General features: G+C 39.9%; 1 long non-coding RNA gene across 10 annotated transcripts in view; it reads left to right on the top strand.

The window, feature by feature from the left end:
* LOC149169986 (uncharacterized) overlaps positions 1 to 18,961 on the top strand; it is an 89,851-nt gene that overhangs the window by 43,423 nt on the left and 27,467 nt on the right. For 2 of the 10 annotated variants that reach the window (XR_016259836.1, XR_016259831.1), the window contains exon 3: positions 15,240 to 15,339. The exons of the other annotated variants lie outside the window; for them this stretch is intronic. This is a non-coding gene — a long non-coding RNA (uncharacterized LOC149169986). The remainder of the gene's footprint in view (positions 1 to 15,239; positions 15,340 to 18,961) is intronic. 10 annotated transcript variants of the gene reach the window in all.

Below are 18,961 nucleotides of genomic sequence, written 5' to 3'. Positions count from 1 at the left end.
CTGGAGCTCAACTGCATGGAGGAAGAGTTATGCGTGCAGTTGAGAGCTTCCAACCGCATGGATGAGCTTGCGAGCCTGCAGTTGTAACTGAAATTTGCTTGTGTCAAACCTCTAGCTGAAAACCTTAACCCTAAACACACGTGCAAGTTTCGGACCCTGCGATTTTAGACTAGTACGAACCAATATCTGCAAACCAACCTCAGACTTGTGCGAACTAATCAATGAAGAAGAGAAGAAGAAGTTGCTTGGTGATGTTCAAATGAGCTTGAGGTCACTTGTATTTACAGGCTTCCAAGGGTGTCCAATTTCCGGTTAGGGCCGACCTGTCCTTTTGTGCACATGTGGGCTTTACTTCAAGAATACACTTTCCCTTGTCCAAATTGAGAGCTTCAATAGTCAAAATTGGTCTTCTCAAAAAGAGGAATTTAGTCCCATGGTTGAAATTTGTCACTAAGCTGCCAATTTAACAACCAAAACTTTAAAATTCAAATTTCGAAATTCTCTTTTGATATCGAGTCTCGACATGAAGAACATGTCTTATAATAATTATTTCAAGGGCTAAACAATGAAAATGACATGAAGAATGCATTTTACAATTTCATTATATATTTCAAGGACTAAAATACAAATTATGAAGACCGACCATAGCTACAAAATTCAACACAGACAAAATGGAGGTGATGTAGATGATTCTAATTCAGTTGTTCATATGGATGTTTCTTATGATTGTGAATTAAATTTGTTTACTAATTTTGAACCAACTTCTTATAAAGAAGCCGCTTCTAATGATGAATGGAAAGAAACAATGCAAAAAGAGTATGATGCTCTCATAAAGAATGGAACTTGGAAGCTGATAGAGCTTCCATTTGGAACCAAACCAATTGGCTTCAAGTGGTTCTTCAAGAACAAGTATAAATCAGATGGCTCACTTGATAAGCACAAAGGAAGGCTCGTGGCAAAAGGATTTGCACCAAAAGAAGGGGTCAATTGTGAGGAGACTTTTACCCCCACAACAAAATGGGCAACTCAGAATGGGTTGAAAATCCATCAAATGGATGTAAAAGCTGCTTTCTTGAATGGAGACTTGAAAGAAAATGTTTTCATGTTTCAACCAGAAGGTTTTGTTGTGAAGGGACAAAAACATAAAGTATGTAAACTCCTCAAATCCTTGTATGGCCTAAAACAAACACTAAGAGCCTGGTATGAAAAATTAATCAAGCATCTTCTGAAAATAAATTTCAAACACTTTAATTTTGATGCTGCAACTTTATTTGCCAAAAAAGTTGGCAAAACTGTCGTCTATCCTGTGGTATATGTAGTTGATCTGTTGATGACAAGGAACAATGAAAATTATTTTGATCCCTAAAGAAAGAATTGAAGAAAGGATTTGAGATGACAGATTTGGGACATCTTCACTACTATTTGGGCATTGAAGTAACCTAACATTCGAAGTATATATTCCTCTCTCAAAAGAAATACATTGGAAAATTATTGAACAAATTTGTCATGGCTGAATGCAATCCTTTGTCCACTCCAATGGAACAAAATTTAAAGCTCACATCTAAAGAAGGAAATGAATTTGATGATGCAACTAAGTATAGACAACTTGTAGGAAGCCTTATCTACCTCACCACTACCATACCAAATATTTCATTTGTTGTTGGAATCCTTTCCAAGTTTATGCAAAAGCCTTGTGAGGGACACTAATCTGTTGCAAAAGGAGTTCTAAAGTACTTGAAAGGAAGACTATGGACTCAAATATACATAGGTGTATGACTTCAACTTTATTGGATATTTTGATTTAGACTTTGATGGAGATAAGGAAAATGGAGTATCTACTTTAGGCTATGTTATGAGTCTTGGATTAGGAGTTGTCTCTTGGAGGTCATGCAAACAGTCAGTTCCAAAAGATTCCACAACAAAGATAGAATATGTGGTAGTTGCAGAAGCAACCAAGGAGATTGTGTGGCTTAGGAAAATTCTTGAAGATTTGCAAGAGAAACAAGTGAACTCTACTCCTCTTTTCATTGACAACACTTCTGCAATTAAATTGGCCAAGAATCCAAAATTCCATGATTGAACCAAACATATCAATACAAAGTATCATTTGATTCGACATCATGTTGAGGCCAAGACTATTCACCTATGACATTGTTCCACAAATGAGAAAATTGTAGACATCTGCAATTGGAAGAGAAAAGTTTCAAAGATTCATAATGATGCTTGGACTCACAAACATCCCTTTAGATTTGGGGTGTGGGGTGGGGGATGTTAGACACCTAATCCTTCGGGATTGGGTGAAATTATGTAAATATGTAAATAGAAAACTTAGTATAGGAAAAGACCCTAGAATGTGAATCCCAAGGGTCACCATTTTGATTGTTTATATTGATGTTTAGCTTAATGGAATTTATCAATTCGAGAGTCACCATCCTCGCTTGACAACTTGGATGAGGAGGATCTCAATAAGAGACCAAAGTGGTGGCCTAACACCGTTAGAGATGCTTGGGTGAGTGAAATGATTGAGGGATGATAATTGAAAGGTAAGAGCAAATAGAAACCAAAAATAATTAACTGTGCTCCTATGGCCAATGTTCAAGGAGTTTATGAGTCATAGTTGTTTGAGGAAGCAATAGTGGAAACTGGATGGGAGAAGGCCATGACAACCAAAAATGAGTTTATTGAAAAATCAAACTTTAGAGCTTCTAGGTCTTCCACTAGAAAAGCAACCTATTGGTTGCAAATGGGTATTCAAGGTCAAGTACAAAGTGGATGGCACACTCGATAACTACAAGGCACAATTGGTTGTGAAAGGGTTCTCTCAACAAAAGACATTGGCTGTGAGGATACCTTTTCTCCTACAATGAAGATGAACACCATCTAATTTGTTATGGCAATGACAACGTAGTTTTACTAGAAGGTCCATCAATTGGATATGAAGAGTACCTTCCTCAGAGGAAATTTGGAGGAATAAGTCTACATGTATCTATCATATGGTTTTCAGGGTCTCAGGGGAGGGAGCATCTTGTTTGTAGACTAAAGAAAGCTCTATATGGCTTGAAGTAGGCACCTAGGGCATGGTACATTAAAACTAATAGGTATTTGGGTGAATAGGGGTTTCAACGGAGTCCTTTGGATTCCAATTTATATATCAAAACCATTGATAATGATATCATTGTACTATTCATATATGTAACTGACATCTTATTATAGGTTGGAAGTCAAGTGCTATTGAACATATAATCTAATATGAATAAAGCTATTGGCATGACTAATCTAGGTCTCATAAATTATCGTCTAGGTGTAGAGTTTTGGCAAAGAATTAGCAACATTTTGGTCTCACAAACAAAATATGCGAAGAGTTTTCTTGGCAGGTTCAAAATGATAGATTGCAAAATCTTGTCTAGACCTGTAAAGAAAGGGTTGAAGCTTTCAACCAAGACCGATTTTAAGGCATATTTAACGAGTTAGCCTGTAGGTAGCTTGTGGGGAGCTTGATATACCTTATAGCGCGACTAGACTTGATTTGAGCTATGCTGTGAGCTTCATTTCCAAATTCATGGTCACACCACAAGTAGAACATTGGACTGCAACAAAGAGAATGTTAAGATTTGTGAAATGGGGATTTGACTTTGGGATTGTGTATAAAGCAAAGACCCTAGGTTGTGTGGGTACACATTTAAATTGAGTAGGTTTTGTGGATGCCAAAAAATAAGCTTTTAGATATATATTTAGCCTTAGCACTGGTGTAGTCACATGGACTAACAAGAGCTAGCATGTAATAGATCTTTCATCTCTTTCATGGATGAAAGCATAATATTAAGTAGTGAAAGGACCATGTGAGGAAGTTTGGCTTAGGAGGATGCTTTTAGACATGAAGATATAGCAAATAGGGCCAACATCCCTATTGTATGACAATGAAGGGGTACTCAAACTAGTTAAGGATCCAATTTTCCACAAGTGTACTGGACATGTTTTCATCAAATAACTTGTAGTGGATGGATCTATTGAGCTACAATATTGTCCCCTTCAAAGATTTTTACCAAGTCTTTGGGTCTTAAAAAATATGTAAAATTTTGAGATAAGCTTGTTGTGGCTAGATCGACCATTAAGGGAGGGTGTTACATTAATAGTAGATTAATAACAATCCCCTTTAGACTTGTAAGGAGTTTTCACGTTAAACAAAACTAGATGATCGAAATTATTTTTTGGACACGTTGGCCCAATAGGCCTTATGATTTGGTGTGTATTTACTAGTATTCAATTGGAATTGGGATAAGTGTGTGGGTGAATTGAAGTGCATATGCCTTTTGTAGGCAAACCTTGGGACAACATGAAATGATTTAGTGAGATTTGGGATAGATGTTTGACCTTGCCTAAATTTTGGCTAAGGCATGATTCACTCAACTTGATGATGCATGGTGCGTGGATGGATGATGGACCAGATGGATCAACTTTGGTTATTGCCTTAGGTGGATCTTGAGAACAATTTTGGCACGCTAGCCCAATGTATTGGACATGGCACATTGCATCATATTGGGGTGCCTTAATCGACAAAATCACTGGGATGCTCTGTGTAGGGTGTCATTGGATTGAATGGAGTTTTCGTTGTAGAGATAGAATTTTGGATGTCTTCCTATTCTGATTTACTTGGAATCGGCTTCAAGTTGTTGAGTTGGAGCAAGTCAAGGTCTGTCTTAAAGGAATTTGTCTATTTGAAAATGTGGGAGGATAACCCAATTGGCTAGAGAGGAATCAAGTTAGCCATGTTTTGAGAAAAAATGCGAGAATCAACCTATATAGAGGAAAACAAATGAATAACTATCTTTGGTATAAAAAACCACTGGAGAGTTCATTTGGAATACAGTTGGAGGTGGAGAACATATTTTGTTCATGCGTTGGATAATTTGAGGGTGTGACATTTGTTCATGCAATGGATGAAGTGGTTGAATCTAAGATGGTGTTTTAGATGCGATAGTTCCAAACAACTAACTTAGAGGATGAATTGGATTGTTTAGTGCAACTTCAAGGCTTGTTGAAGTAGATTTTTTTCATGGAAGATAGTTAGCTATGGGTAAGATGGTTGTAACGAACCATTTTGTGGAAGGCAATTGGGTATGTGTAACATTCCTTAGGCACCCATCTAGGGTGATGCCACCCACATGGATATTATGACCATAAAAACATAACATGTATAACATAACCAAAATAGCATACTAACATGCATGAGAGTGATAAACCATAAGCAACATAAAACAGTTTTGACCACTTATCTAATAAAATTAACCGACTAGCTGCAGACCCCAGACATTCCACCTTGCCGTAGGTCGTGCTGCTCACAATCTCTTGACGTTGGGCCACTACAGAGCTGGGGCTATGACTCTACAAGTACCAAGGCCTACCCAAAGCTTGACATAGTACATAACCAATATTGAACATAAGCAGGGCCAAGGTACCAAATCCCAACAACCTCTAACCAATAGTCTCACATCCCCCATCATCCCACACAAACCATGGTAGTGCACCCTTTTCTTTGCACCTGCATTCCATTGGGTTGTACCACTACCCTTTGAGGCTTCTAACTCGAGTCGGTTAGGGATGTCTCAGAGCCTTGTGGCTTCTGTGAGTTCCAACTACTCTCATGTGTTCTAGGCCCTCACACAGGGGCACCTGTCCCTACAGTTCTCCCTCTAGGGCTCTAGCCTTCCCGAAGGCAACTCATGAAGAAGTGCTCTCATACCTGGACTCACCTAGGATCTTCAAGGTATGCTAGCTAGACACTTTGGCTCTCCTTAGACAATAATAGAAGCCATGCTAGTAGATATTTCCTAGTGAATGGTGGAAATCACCTTTTATAGGCATGGTGCCCTTTACTTTATATTTCAATAATATATTAGAATATTAGAATATATTTTAACATCAAGCCACTTTACCTTTATAACACTGGCTAGGAATAAAATATTTTTTTCTTGGCTTAGCCCCCCTATTAAGCTCCCTAGCCCCCTCACCTTTCTTTTTGTGTAGTTGTAACCCCCCATACCTTTTTTTGTTTTTTGGTCTGCAACTATGATGTTATTTTATTAATCTCAATATGTTTACATATATTGACTAGGCTTGCTGGCCTTTTAACACAGACTCTCTGGCCTGACCACACAAGCACCCTAGCCTTAAAAGATATCCATACACTGGCCCACCGGCCTAACACATTTATTGTATACACACACATGCACGGAGGCCTCAATAAAACTTGGCTCACCAGCCTATTTAGCATGCATTGGCTCATCAACCCAAGTATCATATGTACATATACATTATAGTTAGGTGTCCTGGTTGGGGGTATTACATTCCTCTCCCCCTTATTTATGCATTGTCTTCAGTGCATTTAGATATGTGCACAGTCAAAATTTACCAATAGTTTTGGGTAATACTGTTTCCTGGTATCCTTAGGCTCCTACTGGAAGTTTCAGGATTGTAACAAGATCATTGAACTTATGCCAGACTCATGGCTTTGTTTTGGAGCATCTCGATCCTCCTGTTCCCTATGCTTCACCTTTCCAGACATTTCTATCCTGCATGATCATCATCATACCTTCCATCATATCTCCATTTAAGATGACTTGACTCATCTAATCATCGCTGAAGTTACCATCCAAAATGAAATTTTCAACTGTGTTGTTGCCTTGTTGAAAGTCTCTGTCCTCTTTGGCTATATGCAGTAGCCTTGGATGATTCAAATTCGTGGCTAAAGAATGATATGCATTGAAGAAGCATTTCCTTTGTCCCCTTTTTGACACAGGCATTCTTGTCATTCTTCATTAACCTGTGAACTTCTAAGAATCTGATGTATATCTGCCACTGTAATGTAGAAATTTTACAGATATTATATATACATTGTTTGGAAAAGCTCATCCTTCATCACATTCATGCCCATATGTTGTACAAAACTTTTTAATTGTTCATGTGTGATTTCTGTGTTGAAATTTGGTACCGGAGGACAGGTGGTTCCCTAAGGCTTTGATCTTTGGCCTAGGGAAAAGTGTCCAAAAGAATCTAATTTTTCTCCTAAAGTGACTTTATAATTTTTATAAAGTCAAATCTAAGTTAAAAGTGACTTTAAGTGATAAAGTTACTAAAGTCTAATTTTAAAGTGACTTTAATAAAGTCAATGTAAAATTAGAAAGGAAAAGTGACTTTGAAAATAAATGACTAAGTGGGTCTTTATTAAAGTGGGGTGAATTAAAAAATAGAAAGTGAGATTTAAATGAGCATTTAATCTCAGCCCTAGATCTCAATCTATTTCAGCCATTGGATTTAGGGATCACCCAAAAGTCACTTAGGGTTAGATTAAAGGAGGAAAAGAGGAAAAGGTCATTCATTCTTTCATGAGCAGATTGGGAGAAGGAGAGCAAGAGAGCAAGGGAGATTTCTGGACAGGGAGGAGAAGGAGGCAGCAGCTTGGCACACATTCCAAGGCAGCATTCCAGCAAGTCCGTATAGCTGAGTTAGCATACAGTGAAAGGCAGATTTTTGGGCACGATTTTCAAGGAGGCCGTACAGCAGTTTGCACAGAAATCGAGGAGCAGAAATCTGAGTTTGCTGGCACGATTTTCAAGGAGGCCGTACAACAGATTTTCAAGAAGGCCGTACAACAGTTTTTGGCACAGAAATCGAGGAAATTGTACAATAGAATTTCTGGCAGCTTGCACGATTTTCTAGGCAAGCTGTACAACAGAATTTAAGGCTGAAAATTGGCACAGAAATCGAGGACATACAACATTTATTGCTGTTCAAATTTTGCTGTTTGCAAGTTTTTCCAGTTGGCTGTGAGGCACGGAAAACGAGATAAGTTGTAAAAGTTTACTTGCTGATTTTTCGCTGAATATTTCTCACTGTAAAAAGCATTTTTCAGAAATAAGGAGCTCTCGAACTGGTTTTCCCCAAGAGTTGTATGGGGTTTTTCCAAGGTCACCTTGACAAAAAATTACTGTGTTTAAATGTGTTGAATGGCTGTTTATATGTGCTGATTTTTATATTTCTGCATTTTCCAGCATTTTGTAAAATTTCCAGAATTTGTGTTTTCAGCAAAATTTATTTTTCAGTGGTTAAATGTATGGATATGGGAAAGGGCATTTAACTATTTTGGAGAAATAAGGTGAAAATGAAAACCGGGGTGGGAAATGAGAAACTTTTACATGGTATCAGAGCTTGAGTGCTGAAGTGCAGTTTGGGACAGCAAGGAGGAAAAACAGCCTGCTGATTTTTCACTCAGCAGCAAGCTGATTTTTCACGAACAACAGTTTTATCTTTACTACAACAGTGCTATTTTTCAGTTTTAGGACAACAGGATGTCATTGGGATTGAGGGTGGAGGATAGGCTGGATGGGCATACAAATTACAACGTTTGAGAGGAGATGATGCAGAATATCTTTGAGGAGGCAGAAGTCTGGGACATCATGGTGCATACCACACAGAACCCTGTTGTTGTGCCTACTGATGCTACTCAGTTGGCTGAGTATAATAAAAAGAACAACAAGGGTAAGAGACTGATTCTAGACGGAGTCAAAGACCATTGCTTTCCTCATGTGAGAGGAAAGAGAAATGCCCATGAGATGTGGACAACATTGTCCAATCTCTACCAGAGTACCAATGAGAACCGGAAAATGGTCCTGAAGGAGAAGCTGAAGACCTTTAAGATGGGTAATGACAGTGCAGCTGGATATCTCACAAAGATTACTAACGTGAGACCCTTCCCACATGGGAGAGGTTTTGGGATGATTGCATTCAGACAGAGATCAGGAAAGGTCAGCCTGGGGCAGCCAAGCCAGTTGAGCAGGATGAGGATGTAGTACTGTCGACAGGAGGCAAGAAAGGCAAAGGGAAGAAGCAGGCTTCCACAAGCAATGGTGGGGGCAAAGGCAAAGGTAAAGGTAAACAGGGTAACACACAGAAGGACTATTCCAAGGTGAAGTGTTGGAATTGTCAAAAGATGGAACACTATGCAGTTGTGTGTCCGGAGAAGAAGAAGAAGAAGGGGAAGAACCAAAGCGTGGCAGCTTCAACAGAGGTTGAGGACTTTGCAGTTTGTTTTGACCGGGAGTTTGGGTTCACTGCATATGATTCCTCTAGTGCAGGATCACCTGCCACACAGGTTCAGAGGGAGCATGCTTCTCCCTCGATTAGCGGAGCATCTTCAGGTATCTGGTATGTGGACAGTGGGGCTTCACGTCACATAACAGGAGTCCGTGAGTACTTCTCAGAGCTTTCAGAGAGTGGCACTGATATAGAGGTAGTACTCGGTGATGACAGAGTTGTTAGAGCAGTCGGTGTGGGGACACTGACATTTCAGAGGGAGTCCAAACCTCCCTTGAAGGTGTCAGATGTTCTTTATGTGCCAGGGATGAGGAAGAACCTCATATCCGTCTCAGCTTTGGAGGACAAAGGATATGAGGTACTGTTTAGGGGAGGACAGGTGTTGATGTATCCCAGGGGCACTCCAGCTGATTCAGCTAGAGTGATAGGTGTACGCCATGCAAAGGTGTACAAGTTTGCATTCCAGTCCCTTTTGGCATTGAGTAGTAGTACCGACAGCAGAGCTAGCAGTTCTGAGCTGTGTGAGATTTGGCATCGTAGGATGGGGCATATGTATCATGGAGCCTTGAGGAACTTGCGGGAGATCACTACAGGTGTGCCAGATTTCAGTATTGATCACTTTGATACTTGTAGAGGATGTGCGATGGGCAAGTTTGCCAAATCCCCTTTTCCTAGCAGTGACAGCAGAGCGACTGGGATACTTGATTTGATTCATTCCGATGTGAGCGGTTGGATGTCTCATGTTTCCTTGAGTGGATATGAGTACTATGTTTTATTCATTGATGATCACTCCAGGAGGACCTGGATTTATTTCTTGAAGACCAAGAGTGAGGTCTTCAAGCGGTTTCAGGAGTCAGAGCTCTTGTGGAGACACAAACAGGTCGGAAGATCAAGTCCCTGAGGTCGGACAATGGGGGAGAGTACAGCCTTGGAGAGTTTGTTGACTATTGTGCGGAGGCAGACATTAGGAGGGAGTTCACTGTTCCTTACAACCCCCAGCAGAACGGGGTTGCGGAGAGGAAGAACAGATCCATCGTACGGGCTGCCAAAGCCATGTTACATGATCAGGGGTTGCCATTGTTCTTGTGGGCAGAGGCCTGCAACACAGCTGTTTATTTGCAGAACAGGAGTCTGCATCGTGCCATGGGGCACATGACTCCAGAGGAGGCTTTTTCTGGGAAGAAGCCTGATATTGGTCATCTTCATATCTTTGGGTGCATTACATACTCTTACATACCCAAGGAGAAGAGGACCAAACTAGAGCCCACCGCAGAGAAGGGTATCTTTGTGGGCTACAGTGAGACCTCAAAGGCCTTTCGGATTTACATTCCTGCACAGAGGAAAGTTGTTTTCAGGCGGGATGTGAAGTTCGAGGAGGACATGGCCTTTAGGAGGTCACGGGAGTTAGAGTATCTGGATCAGCGAGACCCTCAGCAGCAGTTGAGTTAGTCGCAGGGATCCAGTGGGCAGGGATCAGGAGGATCCGGAGGTACATCTATGAGGATGTCAGGTTCGTCAGTGAGCAGTGGCTCGCTGAGCCAGAGGGGTGGTGCTCCGGGCAGCATGTAGAGCAGTTCACAGAGCAGTTCACTAGGGAGTCCACTGATGGACAGTTCACACGGTACCTCAGCTTCTACAGGTTCAGGTGCAGGCAGGAGGACAACAGACAGAGAGTCAGGAGTTCAGGCTACTGATGATGATGGGGAGGAGGAGTTTCATTCTCCTATGGGAGAAGTACACTTAGGGAAGAGGAAGCCCAAGTGGCTTCAGGACACCTTGAGAGATGCCACATCTGTTGCTGAGCCTAAGAGGCTGGTCAGAGAGAGTAGACCACCTGAGAGGTTTTGTAGCTATATGGCAATGGTTACCAGCATCCTTGACTCTGAGCCTTCTAGCTATGAGGAGGCAGCTAGCCAGCAGGTCTGGAGAGAGGCCATGCAGGAGGAGTATTCTTCTATCATGAAGAATGATGTTTGGGAGGTAGTGTCGAGGCCTGAGGGCAAATCCGTGGTTACTTCCAAATGGCTTTACAAGGTAAAGCATGCTGCAGATGGCAGCATTGAGAAATTCAAAGCGAGGTTTGTGGCTAGAGGGTTCTCCCAGGTAGAGGGAGTTGATTATGAGGAGACCTTCGCTCCCGTGGCTCGATATACTTTGATCCGCTCCATTATATTGATAGCAGTAGAGATGGGTTGGAAGATCCACCAGATGGATGTGAAGACTGCATTTCTCAATGGCTTCATACAGGAGGAGGTGTACATTGAGCAGCCACAGGGATTTGAGGTGCATGGGAAGGAGTCCCATGTGTGCAGACTGAAGAAGGCCCTTTATGGCCTGAAGCAAGCTCCCAGAGCTTGGTACTCCAGGATAGATAAATACTTGCAGGGGATGGGTTTCACAAAGTGTGAGGCAGATCCGAACCTTTACTTTATTGTGATAGGTGAGGAGCCTCTCATTCTGGTGCTGTATGTGGATGACTTGGTCATTACAGGTGCAGAGAGACTCATAGAGCACTGCAAGAGAGATCTTGCGGCGGAGTTTGAGATGAAGGACATCGGCTTGATGCATTACTTTTTGGGTTTGGAGGTGTGGCAGGAGGAGGGGCATCCTTGGCAGATTCCACATGGAGGATTGTAAACCCATGTCGACACCGATGATCACCAACTAGAAGAAACTTCATGCTTCGGATTCTGAGTTGGTGGATCCCACATTGTACAGGCAGCTGATTGGTTCCTTGATGTATTTGGTCCACACTAGACCAGATATTTGTTTGGCAGTCAACACGATGAGTCAATTTATGTGTGAGCCTAGGAAGGTTCACTGGGTGGCTGCAAAACACATTTTGCGGTACTTGCAGGGGACAGTGGATTATGGTCTGGACTACAGGCAGGGGGATGGAGTGAGACTGACAGGTTATACTGATTTTGATTGGGCAGGTTGTGCTTCTGATAGGAAGAGCACTTCAGGGTGCTGTTTTGGGTTGGGTTCAGCAGTAGTGTCATGGTTCAGCCGGAAGCAGCAGTCAGTAGCATTGAGTTCAGCGGAAGCAGAGTATATGGCAGCTAGTCTAGCTATTTGTGAGGCCATCTGGCTTCGCAAGATGTTGTTTGGCTTATTTGGTCAGCCATTGAGACCTTCAGTGATTTACTGTGATAATCAGAGTTGCATTAAACTCACGGAGAATCCAGTATTTCATGACAGGTCAAAGCATATCGGGATCAAATATCATTTCATCAGAGACTGTGTTTAGAAGGGCGCTGTGAAGTTTGAGTATATTCCCACTGATGAGCAGGTTGCAGATATTCTTACCAAAGCCTTACCATGGGGCAAGCATGACTACTTCAGAGACAAGATGGGTGTGGTGAGGAACACCTTCCTCGGTAAGAGGGAGTGTTGAAATTCGGTAACGGAGGACAGGTGGTTCCCTAAGGCTTTGATCTTTGGCCTAGGGAAAAGTGTCCAAAAGAATTTAATTTTTCTCCTAAAGTGACTTTTATAATTTTTATAAAGTCAAATCTAAGTTAAAAGTGACTTTAAGTGATAAAGTTACTAAAGTCTAATTTTAAAGTGACTTTAATAAGGTCAATGTAAAATTAGAAAGGAAAAGTGACTTTGGAAATAAATGACTAAGTGGGTCTTTATTAAAGTGGGGTGAATTAAAAAATAGAAAGTGAGATTTAAATGAGCATTTAATCTCAGCCCTAGATCTCAATCTATTTCAGCCATTGGATTTAGGGATCACCCAAAAGTCACTTAGGGTTAGATTAAATGAGGAAAAGGAGGAAAAAGTCATTCATTCTTTCATGAGCAGATTGGAAGAAGGAGAGCAAGAGAGCAAGGGAGATTTCTGGACAGGGAGGAGAAGGAGGTAGCAACTTGGCACACATTCCAAGGCAGCATTGCAGCAAGTCCGTACAGTTGAGTTAGCATACAGTGAAAGGCAGATTTTTGGGCATGATTTTCAAGGAGGCCGTCCAGCAGTTTGCACAAAAATCGAGGAGTAGAAATCTGAGTTTGCTGGCACAATTTTGAAGGAGGCCGTATAGCAAATTTTCAAGAAGGCCGTACAACAGTTTTCGGCACAGAAATCGAGGAAATCGTACAACAAAATTTCTGGCAGCTTGCACGATTTTCTAGGCAGGCCATACAACAGAATTTAAGGCTGAAAATTGGCACAAAAATCGAGGAGGACGTACAACATTTATTGTTGTTCAGATTTTGCTGTTTGCAAGTTTTTCCAGTTGGCTGTGAGGCACGGAAAACGAGATAAGTTGTAAAAGTTTACTTGCTGATTTTTTGCTGAATATTTCTCATTGTAAAAAGCATTTTTCAGAAATAAGGAGCTCTCGAACTGGTTTTCCCCAAGAGTTGTAGGGGGTTTTTCCAGGGTCACCTTGATCGAAAATTACTGTGTTTAAATGTGTTGAATGGCTGTTTATATGCGCTGATTTTTATATTTCTGCATTTTCCAGCATTCTGTAAAATTTCCAGAATTTGTGTTTTCAGCAAACTTTATTTTTCAGTTGTTAAATGTATGGATATGGGAAAGGGCATTTAACTATTTTGGAGAAATAAGGTGAAACTGAAAACCGGGGTGGGAAATGAGAAATTTTTACATTTTGATTCATTATTTTCACATCATCTGCAGTTGAATTAGCATGTTTCCTAGTTTCCGTTGAATTTTGAAAAATGTTTTTTGAACTTTGGTTATTTTCTCAGAAATCCTTCTCTTACAAAGTCTACCATACAATAGCTTTCCATCAAATTATTTTGTAAAGGAGAACATGTCAATGAAATTCTATGTTGGGTCTTCACTTGTTTTAATGCCTATGTTATATCGACGTTTGTGTGTTTTTTTTCCTTTTATTCATGTGCGCCTCATCACAAATGAGTAAATGAGGACCACTTTGCAAAGCCTCCTCATCTGTGACAGCCTTTCCTTTCACATATTTTCCTCAAGATATGTTTTGAAATGCGACATAGCTATCCGTAGAACTCCACCTTTTGTTCCTCCACTTTGTTAATAACCTTGCTCTCTCTATGTTCTCCTTGGAACATCCTCAAACATGAAAGCTGGTAAAGGGTTTAAATCAAAAGGTCGCCACTTGGCAAATTCTTGTCTCGAGTTATGCAGTACATTCAGTGATGTTACAAGAAGGGCAATCTTCAACCTGAGATTTACGGACTGCATTAGAAAAATTATAACCTGTAACGTCTTCCCAAGTCCCATACTATGGCCAATATGTAATCCAGACCCTTGTCTCTTGATCTGATCTTGTTTACTGATTGGATACAATTCTCCCACATGAAGCTTATGCCAACAATCTGGTGTGGTTTCAAAATACTTCAGATCGATGGAGATACTCTGACTTACACTGCATTTTGTTCTCTGGCAGCATTAACAGTAAATCCCATATACAATCCCATTTTATTAACAGAATTTAGAGAAGATGCTCACGATTGAGAGCTGAATGTTTTTATGAGCCCAAAACCATACCTGTTAGGCAGTGAGATCATAGTTTTTTAAAGCTTCACTTTCTTTTCAAATAATGTCCTTGAAATGGATGTTGGCTTTATTTAGGATTTAGGAATACCATGTTCTGAAAGATGTAGTTTTGAAAAATATCCAAATCAACCCCTGAAGCTGTAACTTTGCATTTCCTATCACATGATTGATCCAAACTGAACATGGTCACAGCCCGCTGTGTGCTCAGAACATGGTCAAGGACACCATCTAAAACTGCAACACACTTGGGCGGTAAAAGGGTGCTTATCACCACTGTATTGACCTGTTGCTTTCCACTAAGATTGATCAATGGGTTATCTTTATTAAGATCAAGGCTCGTCATATTAAATAACAAACCTTTAGATTTACTGAATTTTGTCTCTTGACTTGGAAACCAATGGTCACACATATTAAATTATTGAATTAATGTAGAAATTATTAAATCTGTGGCCCCTCCCAGTTTCAAGTGTTTTGCATAGTGTTTAATGCCCACATCCCCAAGTGTTAGCTGATATAAAAACTGATAATGCAAATTATTTCGAAACACAACAGGACGACTATACACTTTTCATTTTTCTTTTCAGCTGATAAAAAAATAAGTAGACAAACACACAGAATTTAACACAGTGATTTTGGTCAACAGTGACCCTGGAAAACCCCACAGTTGGGAAAACCACTACTAAGGAGAGGACTATATTAGCTTATATTAGAGGAAATAATTACAGAGATTTTAACACATCAAGGTACTTATCTCTCTTGACTTGGAAACCAATGGTCTCACATATTAAATTATTGAATTAATGTAGAAATTATTAAATCTGTGGCCCCTCCCAGTTTCAAGTGTTTTGCATAGTGTTTAATGCCCACATCCCCAAGTGTTAGCTGATATAAAAACTGATAATGCAAATTATTTCGAAACACAACAGGATGACTATAGACTTTTCATTTTTCTTTTCAGCTGATAAAAAATAAGTAGACAAACACATAGAATTTAACACAATTTTTACACAGTGATTTTGGGCAACAGTGAACCTGGAAAACCCCACAGTGGGGAAAACCACTACTAAGGAGAGGACTATATTAGCTTATATTAGAGGAAATAATTACAGAGCTTTTAACACATCAAGGTACTTATCTCCCTTGAATATCAAGCCTGCTTCCCTGAGGTTTGTGACACAGCTTCAACTCTAGATCTGAAATTTGCCTCACTGTTCCAAATTTTTGACAAAACCACTGTCAATTTTATACTAAGAATTTGACCTCAGATCTGAAGACACCCTCTCCCAGTGTGCCTCGAATCTGGTGCAGAAAACCCTCTATATCAACCTCGACCTGCGTGCAAGAATATCTGATCACTCTCCTGAAATTTCGGGCCAGCAGACTGTATTTATCAAAAAGTTGAGCCGGAAACAACTGTGTTCTCCAAGGATTTTTGCTTAGAGTCTTTCTCAACACTCCACAAAATAACCAGTGCAAAACACCCAGGAATTTCAGCCTGTCAGCACAGCTCGAACTCCTAGATTTGCGTGCCAGTAACCTCTGGATAAAACTCAGATTAATGGCGACTTTTGCTGTACATTTTTCTCATGCGTAGCCTTGCTATCCCAACATACTCCTCCTCTCCCTTTTTTTTTTGCTCTTCTCATCACTTCTCCAAATGCACATGAAGAATAGAATATCCTTCTACCTTTTTTCTCCCTTTTAGCTTCATTAAGTTAGGAAACCCTAACCCTTTTTGATCAAGTGCTGAGATTAGATGTCAGCCCTCTAGATCAATGGTGGAGATCATTCCCTTTTCATGTGGCCCCCCTCATTAATGACTCCTAGTCATTTTATCACTTTATATTTTGTACCATGTACTTTTTCTCCACATAATGTTAACTTTAAAACATAAAGTAACCTTAATTTTTAAAAGTACATAGTACATAAAGTGCTTTATAAAGTGACTTTATCATGACTTTAATATAACTCATAAAGTCACATGCTAAAAATGTGTTTTAAAGTGTCTACCTAGGCAAAAAGGCAAATGCACTAGGAAACACCTCCTTGGTACCTTTTTCTTCAACACATTTCAATGTCATTAAGGTATCCAAACTTTCGAGGAGTTGGATAATTTTCAGTGTAAACCCTTGATTGCAGGTCTGGGCTAGGGAATGCAGGATATACCCTTGTTGTTGAAAAGTGTAACTAGGTTCTGTCTTCATAATGACATGTAAATATGATTTTATGTAATGAGATGTAAATAAGAAATAAGAAATTATTTTATTAACTTGCTTCATGGGTTTCATAAGCAAGGATTTTGTTTTTGAGTCAAGACTCCTATTGAGAGTCTTTCTGATTTTTGTGTCATCCAGTCATAAAATGTAAGAGTCATTGTCATGTAAATGAAGTCATGTTACACTTTGTGAAAGGTCAATATTGTCTATGTAAAGTATCCTCCAAGAACTTGTCATCTATCTATCCTCTTGAAGTCGGCCTACAACGATGAAGGAACTCACTAGAAAAAGTCGGCCTACCTCCAACTGTCATGTCGGCCCTAAGAACTTGAGAAGTGTATATATAGCCTACTCGGTCTCACTTGAAGAATACAATTCGATCAAGCAACTCGACTTGTTTTGAGACAAGAAGAAGTGCGAAGAAAGGGAAGAAGTAGAAGTACGAAAAGAAAGAAGAACATAATTGCGAAGAAGGGTTCTTCTCAGTAATACGAAGTTAGGGTTTCTTTTGGGTCAGCGAAAAAGGAGTTTCTTCTAGGCAGTGCGAAGATAGGACAATGAGGTTTCTTCTGGGCAAGCAAGAAAGGATTCTTCTGGGAAGGTCGAAGTAAAGACCTAGAGATCGAGATTCTCTAGGGGAAGTCGAGGAGGAGCAGTAAGAAGGATAGAGACCGAGTTTCTCTGGAAGGAGTCAAGGAAAGAAGTTCAAGATCAAGAAGAAAAGGCAAAGGAATGAAGAGGTAGAGCATCAAGGTTGGTGACAAGGTTCTTGGGAGGATACTAGAGTCAAGGGTCTGTGTCATGGTCTTGGTACTTAACAATTGAAGATCTAGAAGAAGAATTTTGATCGGGTTTTCATCCCAAGAGGTGAGAAGAAGCCTACATACTGTATCACTTGTCTTTTGATTATGCATTTTGGTAATTGTCTTGATGAAAGACCACATTAATAATCTAACAAAGAAAAGACTATAAGATAAAGAAGTATAAGTGCATCACAAACAATTATCAAGCAGAGAAATTGTTAACTTTGAATGCCCTAGATTTCTCAACACTTGTTGCCATCTTGAGCCCAAGCCTGAGCTTGGCTAATTGAGAAGCTCCCTTAAGCATGTCTTGTCATTAATAATTGAAACATTGTTTTCAATATGCTTATGAAAATTCACAATCATGGATGTATCTTAGTCAAGCATAATATTATGTTCATCATTATTAGGCTTATTCTAAGTGCTAGAGAGCATCATCTGCACCCACTACCTTCCTGATTCATGGCACTAAATGAAGCTTCATTGGCAACCTTTGTTGAGAAATGACTTAGTGGTGACTATGACCTTGGTAGTTGTCTTTGGGGTGAGGGATTTTGTTGCACTATTACATTTATTTTTAGAAAACATTTCTGTCTAGAAACCTTCATCTAGATCCATTGTTAGATTATCTTAAAACCAACTATCGAAACAAACACATAAGATCTAGTTACTTGCTAGAATTATTAACTCATGAATGCAGCGAAAAACGAGAAAAGCAACACACTCAATGCACAATTAATTATGCTCTTCTAGAGCAGTTCACCATTCAAAATATCTTCAGAACTTACAAGAGCCCCTTATAGGGAAAATGGATTTGATAAATTAACAAAAGAACAACAAACCTGGAAAAGTTTCAGTCTGCACAAAAATCAAGGCATATCTGCACCAAATGTGTGGTCCCTTTTCAATTTGTACAATTGTGCGAATTCTGTCTTGATGGCTGTACGACCTACTCCGCTGGGCTGTATGACTGTTTTTCTCCTTGCTACTGTCTAATTGCCTTCTCCTTGCTGAACTACTGTTGAACTTCTCGCCAACGGTTGAAAATCAGATCTTTGATTTTTTTTCTTCACTCACGTGACATGTGAAATGCTTTGTGTCTTTGCCCTTTGCCCTCTTTTTCTTTTATAGCTTTACCATGAGCCAAAATCCTAATCTTCAACAATTAAGATCTAACCATGGGATCAATGGTTCTTTTTCAATTAAATCGTTAAGTGACCCACTTTAGTCACTTTAATAAAAAACATTCACCTAATTAATTAAGAAAGTGAAGTTCTGTAAAAAACATAGGTTGCATTAATGGTGATTTCGATAACTAGACACCCTCATGGAAATACTTGTTTGTG

This window comes from Pinus tabuliformis, chromosome 4_2 (assembly GCF_031772625.1).
Source record: "Pinus tabuliformis cultivar Carrire ecotype Pingquan chromosome 4_2, CPIR1, whole genome shotgun sequence".
Lineage (NCBI taxonomy): Eukaryota > Viridiplantae > Streptophyta > Pinopsida > Pinales > Pinaceae > Pinus > Pinus tabuliformis.
This window is presented reverse-complemented; position numbering and strand designations above follow the sequence as displayed.